This window comes from Heloderma suspectum, chromosome 2, assembly GCF_057233095.1.
Source record: "Heloderma suspectum isolate Gila_16-S chromosome 2, 16-S_ref, whole genome shotgun sequence".
In the NCBI taxonomy this organism is placed as follows: domain Eukaryota; kingdom Metazoa; phylum Chordata; class Lepidosauria; order Squamata; family Helodermatidae; genus Heloderma; species Heloderma suspectum.
This window is the reverse complement of record NC_139459.1, coordinates 338,945,739-338,955,059: the sequence shown is the minus strand read 5'-3', so window position 1 is coordinate 338,955,059 and position 9,321 is coordinate 338,945,739.

Below are 9,321 nucleotides of genomic sequence, written 5' to 3'. Positions count from 1 at the left end.
GCATCATCCCAGACCCCTCCCGCTCCATTTCGTCCTGCACTTCTGGCTGGTTGGCTGAGATTTCTGTCTTAGCCTTCCCCAAGATGTGTTCGACTACAACTCCCATCATGCCACAGCCAGCACTTCTACCTGAACATTTCACTGAATGAATGCCTAAATGTCCTGCTTCATAATTCACTGGGCGGCAGCTGCTCATTTTGTGGGATGGAGGTGCGGAGAAAGCCCTCCTCCCCACCAACCAGGCAGAAACAATCTTATTTAACGCCCAGCCTCTGCTTCACAACAGCGGAGCAGCCAGTTCATACAAGGTGTATCTCTGTAGCAGTGGAGGGGATTCACCCCACTCCACTACCACAGGCGTTGAGTGCTGGCCCCACTGAATGTATGAACCAGGGCAAAATGGCCAAGAATTAACTGGTCGCCGTTCCTCCCAAACCTTCATCTCCTCAATTACTGCCTGTATCAATTGGCAACAGTATCCCTATCCAGCTTCCTGACCTGGCATGCAGCCTTGGTTTTATCTTTGATTCCCCCCTCTCCTTTGCTCCTACATATGCCAAATTCTCCATCTACAATGCAGCAAAAATCCATCCCCGGTGCTACAACATTGAGTTATCTCTCACCTTGACAACTGCTGTCTCCTCCTCCTCCTTCTTCTGTTTTGTTGTGGGCTCCCCTTGTCACATCTCAGGCCATCCAAACCTTGACCGCCAAAATTGTTCACCTTTCTCATGTACCTTCCCTGGCTTCCCATCCCCATTCCACATCCAGTGCAAACTCTTCATCCTTACCTTTCGGTGTTTGCTGAAATCTTCCACAGCGGACAAAGAGCTTCCCCCAATGGAAATTATGAAAGCACTATGGCGCAGATAAGAGAGGAGAACAAAGTTACAGAAACCGAAGGTGTTGAGGGAATCAAGGATGAGAGGGTGGTCAACTATATTAAAGACAAAACAGAGAAGTTGCTGAGGGTGAGAGAGCAGAGATCCATGCTTTCGTCCAACAAATTCTACGGATCGAAGTTAGAAGCTGAAATGGTTGAGAATCAACAGGAGTCAACAGCATCATTCAGGAGTTTGGAAGCAAAGGCGGAATGGGAGATATGATCATAATGTTATAGCAAAGGACCCCTGACTGTCTTCATTCCCCCACCCCACCCCTGACAGAGGAGGGATCCGAAGACTCAGAGGACAGAGAAGACTGGGATCCTAAACCGCTGTAGGAGGCAGTCTGCAAAACTGCTGTTCTGCAACAGCATTCCATGGCGGTGATGAAGGATCCCAGGAGAGGCATCCCCTGCTCCCGAGGGGGTAGCGCTGCCCTGCCTTGTGACTCTGATGACCCCTTCCCAGATCTACCTCCAGCCCAGGAGAACCCTCCTCCGCACATCCACATGCATGCGCGCGCACATCAGCACTCTCTTGCATAACAAAGCAGGGGGCCCTCCAGAGAGTGTAGTGATTGTTGTAATTAGACAACACCTCATTTCAGGGAATATAGAGAGGGGAGTTTAGAGATGATCCCTGGAGGAAAGGGGCAGAGTCAGGAGCAGACTGGGGGAGGAGCTCTAACAGAAGCTGTTCCTAAACATATCTGTTTGGCAATGAACAATTAACTTCTTTGGTGTGTGACCTTCATATGAAAGAGCCCCTAACTTGTTACACAGAGGTGGGGCTTTATACGCATCTATTTCCACAGGAACCAGGGTCGGACAACATGTGGCCCTCCAGATGTTTTGGCCTATAACTCCCATGATGCCTCATGGCTGGCTATGCTGGCTAAGACTTCGTGGGACTTGTAGGCCAAAACATCCAGAGGGCGACAAGTTGCCCACCCATGACTTAAATCCTCAGTAGGCCCCAGACCAGTGCTGGAACAACACTCCAGGCTTCCTATTTGTCAGCGAGTCTTGTTTCCAGGGCCACTGGGGAAAGTGAGGCAATTGCCTCAGACAGCAACTATTGGGGATAGCACAGTGCGTCCTCCCAGCTGTTCATCCTGAGCCCCCCACTGCCATTCCAATCTGTCGGAGGGCAGTGCTGAGTCTACCACCTGGCCCATCCTGGGCCCCCTAAACTAGCCTGCTGCCTCAGGTGCGATGGAGGATATTATCCTGTTAACAGCCATTTGGCCTCTGAACATGGAATGGCGAGAGGGCAGCATCTTGTCCTTTGCCTCAAACAGCAAAACATCTTGATCTGGCCCTGCTTATATCCTTGCCTGTTCCTGCAACCAGCCTCACAGGGATCTATCTTTGGCTTTGACTTGCTGCTCTGAGCTGTATTGTAGCCAGGCCTGGTCAAAACACCCCTGGGCTCCAGGCCCTAGCCTGGAACAGGATGGGTCAAGGGAGGGGTGGTGGTTGTTTTCTGAGAGCCGGGATGTGTAATGGAGAAAGAGCCTGTGAGGGATAGGATAACAATAGGGGTGTTCACACATGCCCCCCACAAGTTCAGGGAATGCGTGAGGGAGGAGCAGGATTGTGCCTGCTGGCTATGCTCCCAACACCACTGCTCCCACTAGGCATGCCCCTAGCAGCCACGTGTTTAGCATTACTGAGAAAGGACCATATGTGTGGACAGCTGTACATGCTTAGGGCTCTTTTTCAGGAACCCTGATTGGCTCAGTAGTCGCACATAGGGCCCTTTCTCATGAATGCTGAACCCACAGTGGGTTGTGGCCAACAAGTGTGGCCTTGCTCCCCCCCACCTTAAGTATTCAGCCAATGTGGGACATGTGAAGTCCTCTAACGTGGTGGAGTGAGGATAATGGCAGGGCAGATGACAGGACTGGGGAAGGGGCATGTAAAGCGACTAAATCAGGGTTGTAGAATCTCAGGCCCAAGGGCCAAATCCGGACCTCCTAGGGTCCCAATCTGGCCAACTGGGGTTCCCCTGATGGCCACGCCCCCTCCCCTGGACCCACTCCCTTTCCCCATCTACCAATTGTTTGGTGGTTTCCCAGCTTTTGTGCAGTTTTTTCCCTATTCTAAAATTGTATTTATTTATATATTAACTGCTAAAAAGCCATCAAGGCAGTGTACAACAATTTAAAACAAAACCCCGTGAGAATAAAAATATGAAAATTAAAACATTTAAAACTGCATATTTTTAAAGGCTAATTGAAAAGATGTGTTTTTACACTCTTTTTAAAAGCCAGGAGAGTGGGGGTTGATTGTAGTTCTTGAGGGAGTGCATTCCCTAGTTTTGGGGGCAACACAGGAGAAAGCCCTTTCACACATGCCAACAAATGGGACTCTGCGGGTAGTGGTGTCCTCAAAAGGTTCACATGCCTCTCTTAAGGCTTAGTTAGTGGCAGTGAGAGCTTGAAGCTAAGAGATGCTGGTATTTTGGCCCCAACCACTTTGCCTTTCACCCTACTGCCTTTGGGCCCACCCACTACTGGAATGCAGACCCCAAAAGCTTATCTGAAATGGAATTTGGCCCTTGGTTGAAAGAGGTTCTTCACCTCTGGGTTTGATGAACACAACCACGTAGACATCTCATCCAAGGATATTGGGGTGAAGGAAGAAAGGGCAGAGAGATGGTGGGAGGGAAGATTAGGACTGCACAACTTCTCTGCCATGAAGACAATGAAACATGCAAAAATGAGCCAAGTTCCAAAAGCATAGCTGTGTTAACCTTTAGCAGCAAGGCTAAGGAGTCCTGTGGCATTTGAAAGACTAAGGGTGCAAGGCTGGGGAATGCTGGGAGCTGTAGGCCTTTTCACTGTCTAAACATGCATTGGATTGTGCCCTTAACATATTTATCACAGTGTGACTGCTCATAGGCAAGAGATTCAAATACAAAAACTGTCTCTGCAGAGGTGGTAACCAGGAGATCCCCAACTAAAAGTCCTAAGAGTCACAGTGAAGATTGCGACAGAAATTGCTGCAATACATAATGAGGATTATTGTCATTGGCTTTTCTCCAAATGGACTGGATAGACTGGATGTGGTGGAGATAAATTTCTCATACCGCACTGAGGCTATTTTTCTGTCTTTTGTTCTGGTCCACAAAAGTATGTAAGACATTTTCAAATAAAGAATATGAACCACTAAAGTGTGGTTGGGTTTTAGTTTAGTGTTGCTACATTTGGGAGAAAAATAGGAATATTTCGTTTAAAAACCACAAATCTACTATTTAGGTATCACTTCAGTGAAAGACAATAGGAACAAACTTCATGCTTAATAAATAAAAATATAATAGTAGTGATAGTAATAATTATATAGCATAATAGTAATACATGTCTAAGCACTGTACTTAATTTTCTTCACCTTATCTTGGAAGTCAATCACCCACTAAGCTCGAGGATTTTCAGAACACAAAGATGCATTGTGCTTTTACTTGACGTAGTCAGACCTAGGGTAACCAGACACAAAGAACGACAGGGCTCCCTGTAGGAGTGGCAGTAGCAGCCAGTATAACTTGTCATGGAGATGTGAGAAAAGCTGCATAGACCAAATTTCCCCCTTCTCCAGAACTGTGAAGAATACAATAGAGCCCCATCCTTCTTTGCATCTGTTCCAGGAATCAAGATGCAGAAGCAGATGGAGGACGTGTCTGATCCAGCACAGCAATTGTGTATGTATATGTACATGTCTGTGCATATGCATGCGATCCCCGGCCCAGCATCACATGCAGCCCTGCTCTACACAAATAACGAGGAAGAAGCAAGAACAGACTGACCACAAGTCAGGATCAGGGAACAAAAGGAACGTGTCCAAGCAGTGCTAGGAGACATTTTCGCCCAGCTGGGTTTTGATACAAATGGACGGGTATCCATGTGGTCTTTATGCAGACTCACCTTCAGTGTCAACTGTTCTGACGCAGTTCAACACAGGAGTGAGCTCATAAAGTGCCAGCAAGCCCTCAGAATCCAAACACAAATTGAGTGTTGCTGCGTGTGATGTGCTCACAAGAGATAAATGTGGGAAAACGGATACTGTTTGCTTTTACCAACATGCTTCTGCAGTTTACAGCACAGGCAAAAAGCAGCTGTGAGGATTTATATACCACCCTTCAGTGGTGATGAACGGAAATGTGCTACTACAATTCTTTGCACATACACCTCTGTCCATGGTGCGGAGTACCATGCAGAGGGAGGAAATAAGCCACCCTGAACTAACTGTGAGCTGACTGGCTGAGAGCCAGCGTTGTGTAGTGGCTCGAGTGTTGGACAGGGGAGACCTAGGGTAAAATCCAACCGACATCCTCCTTAGAGTAGACTCACTGAAATAAATGGGACTTAAGTTAGTCATGGCTAATTTAAGTCCTATTCATTTAAATGAGTCTACTCTCAGTAGGATTTAAATTGGATTTTGCCCCCTGGTTCAAGGAGGATTATGTATGCTGCCTTGGGCTCCTTGGAGGAAAAGGCGGGATATAAATGTAACAAATACACAAAATAAAATAAAATATGCAAGAGTAGATTATAGACAGAAAACACAAGGCAAAATGTAGGTTGGGAGACTGCTGGTAATATTAAAAAAAATGGGAGAGGCCAGCAATAGTCTTATTTAGATGGCAAGGTGAGTATTCCAAGCTGGATAACACCACTGGGATGTAATGGGGGGGAGGGGAAGTGTACCTCAAATGACATTTCCTCCCCCCCCCCAACTGCAGAGGTACCAGTTCCCCAACACTTTGTGCATCCAAGATAGAGCCTGCCCCCGCTGAATATCCTGTGTCCCTCCCCGCAATTCTTTTTCTTAATGCCACCACCCAGTCCGGATGTCAGCATTGTCTCTCCTTAAAGCATCCCCTTGCATCTCTAAGAGCATAAACAAAAGGTAGACTGTTCAAACATCTTCAGTCCCAAGCACTTTTGGTCTTGGCCCAGCCTCGTTCATCACGTTCCTGTATCTTTTGTGTGGACTTTCTGGTGTCTATTAAGATGTCCAGTCTGAGTAAAGCTTTTCCCACAGTCAGAGCATTCAAAAGGCTTCTCCCCTGTATGGATTCTTTTGTGTGCCAGGAGGGCTGAGCTCCGGTTGAAGCTCTTACCGCATTCAATACACAGGTATGGCTTTTCAGCTGTGTGGATGATTTCGTGTTTAAACAGAGTAGACTGCTGACTGAAATCTTTCCCACAGTCTGGGCATTTGTAGGGTTTCTTGTTTGTGTGAACTCGCCAATGCATCTTAAGGGTTGAATTTTGACTGAAGCTATTCTTGCAGTCCAAACACTGACAGGGTTTCTTGTCTGTGTGGACCTGACAGTGAATAAAAAGGTCCGAGCAAGAACTGAAGCTTTTCCTGCACTCAGCACATTTATACAGCTTCTCACCCGTGTGCTTCCTCCGATATGCCATGAGGAAACAATTGAACCAGAAGGCTTTGCTGCATTCGGGGCACTTGTAGAGTTTTTCCCACAGGCAGGACACTTGCAGGGATACATTTCCTTACATTTTGGAGGCTTCACTTTGGTTTCATGGTGGCTCTGACCAGCCCGGATCCTGGCAGAGTCATTTCCTGACCCAGACTCAAATGCAAACAATTCATCCTTTCAGGAACTTCGTGAAAGGACTCCATTATATCTGCCTGGATTCATTTGTGGCTCCATTGGGGGGGGGGGTCTTCCTGTTGAGGGGTTTCTGTCTCTTCCTCACTTTCCATCCCGTCACCTACTGGGATAAATGAAGAATAAGGGAAAACGATTACAAATTTTTATAATGGCTGTACCTAACTTCACTCTGTCCTAAATGCTGCCACTCTCTGGATAGATTCTGTCTTTTGTCTTAATCATATTGCTCTTTCCTTCCGTTCTCTTTACTGGCTTTTACTAGTCCTCACTTTATGTTTCTTGGATTTACTTTCAAACACCTTCAGGATCTTGCACCTTTATATCTATCTTCTCTTCTTCCTTTGTACACTCCTCCTCTAATCCTTCATGCTACAGCAGTCTTCCTCAACCTGGTGCCTTCCAGATGTGTTGGACCACATAGCTGTCTGGGGATGATGGAAGTTGTAGTCCAACACATCTGGAGGCCAGTAGGTTGGAGAAGGCTGCTGTAGAGCAAGGGTGGGCAGAACATAGATCTCCAAGCATTCCTGGCCATTGACCATGCTGGCAAAGGCTTCTGGGAGTTGGTCTCAAACATCTGAAGACCCATCTTCTGCCAAACCCTGCTGCAAAGGTACCAATCTTCTAGTTCATCTCAGATTACCCTCTCTATTCGCTGCCTTGCAAATCCTCCCCATTACTGGAATGACCTTCCATTGGACATCTGACTCCCTCTGTTTTTAAGTTCAAGTCCCTGTTTAAAACTTATCTGATCATCCCGGCTATTCCAGTTGACCCTCCTTCCCTTTTATTTTCCTTGCCCTTCCCCCTTAATGTGTCTTTCCCTTATTCTTAGGACTGTAGGCCTAGACATCTAAGGGTGCAATCCTGTACTTGAGATCCACTGGCTGGGAGGCTATGGGATTCGGCAGAAACCTCAGTATGCTGGCAGAATGTGAGATACGCTCCTGGCACAACACTCTGCTGGCAGAAAGACTGAAAAAGGGCAGAGCCATAAGCAGGACGTGGGCAGCAGTGGAGAGGAGCAAACTTATGCCACCTCCTATACCTCTTCAATCCACAGCTATGCTCCTGTTGATGGCGGAACTTTATACCAGCCCCAGACTTGGCCCAATAAATGCCCCTCCTGTTGACTTCAATGGGAGGGAATTATGACATTTAAAGCCACCCCCATTACCACAACAAAGCATAGGATATGGTATAATTCACCACCCAATCACAGCACACCACCACCATAGGAACATAGGGAGCCGCCTTCTGCTGAGTCAGACTGTTGGTCCATCTAGCCTAGTACTGTCAACACTGATGGGCAGCAGGGGCTCTCCAGGGTTTCAGGCAGGATTCTTTCCTAGCCCTGATTGGAGATCCTGGGGATTGAACCTGGGCCTTTGGCAGCTGCTCTACTGCTGAGCCACAGCCCCACCAGCATATCAGCCTCACAGAGGGAGACCATAAGTCAGGTGATACAGCGCATGGCATGTTGTGCACACTTAGAGCTCCCAAGTGGGAACTTTCACAATGGGAAACTATGGGGAAAGGGCGCTTTGCACAGAATAGCCCTTCTCCAGAAGGGACTTGCGCAAATTGCTAACTGGGGCAGGGAGCCTGTTATTCAACAGTGGGTGCAAAAAGATGGCGAAAGGGTGCGCAGAGCCCGTTCTGTCTAAAGGAGAGGTCTATGCAACTTGAAAGCTTACCAAAAGCACCGGGCCACAAAATACGGCCATCGACAGAATTATTTAGATGCCTAGGAGTCTCTCTTTGCGGCCAGCACAGCGGCTGCTCTCAGTGACAGAGGAGTCAACACAAGCAGTATGCAGTTTTAGAAAGACAAGGCATTGAGAAGTCTTCAACCTGTCCAAGCATGCTTTTCGGAGGCGGGGGGGGGGGGTATCAGGCAGCACTCCTGCCGCTGCTGGGCAAGGGTACCAGGTGGTATCTTGGGGTGGGCACAGGCATAATGAAATACAATTCACCTTCCCTATGTTCCTCCAGGACTCTCATCAACTGCTGCTTTTGGAGGTCCTTGGAAGTCCGCTGTTCCATGCCAACACATTCAGATACCGGAGCAAGATCAGTGGACCCTGGAAAAGCCAATGTTTTTCAGTATCAGCAGCCTGTGGTTTCTCAAAGATCCAGCCATGGCACACAGAAGTGGGAAGCTCAGGGCTATGTGCAGGCCCCGTGCTCGTGCACCCACCACACCATTTGGAATTGCATAGCTGCTGCAAAAGTTGACATTTGGAGTTTCATAGCTTTTATTCATATCCCAGTGTGTAGAGGTCAATAGTGGCTGGAGTTTGGGATTTAGACAGAAGAGACCGAAATTGAAATCCACCATCGCAGGCAGAACGCATGAGGCAGCCTTTGTTGCTCTCTTGCCTTCTTGGCCAGGTCTCTCTAAAATAATTGCTTGCGCACTGAAAAGTGTTTTAGGAAACTGGGCTGGGATATAAGGGGGCAGTGCGTGTTTCGGAAGCCTGCTCCCTTCCAGGAGCAGTCATCAGCACCATTTAACCATTTAAAAATAGACTTATAGCTATAAAACTGCCCAGAGAACTGGTCATTATTGGGTGGACTAAGAATATAATCAATCAATAACATAAATATTTTTTAGACAGGAAAAAAATCTTTCTTACAAAGCAGCTCACAATAATATATAAAAACAAGCATAACGATGGGGCAGAAGGAAAAGACAAATAATAAAGTTAAAAATAAAAGCAACATTTGAAAAAAAGAAGTTTGCTCCTGCAAAGATCTCAGAGGTATTCAGTTTATGCTGGGGAGGAGCCCCTGG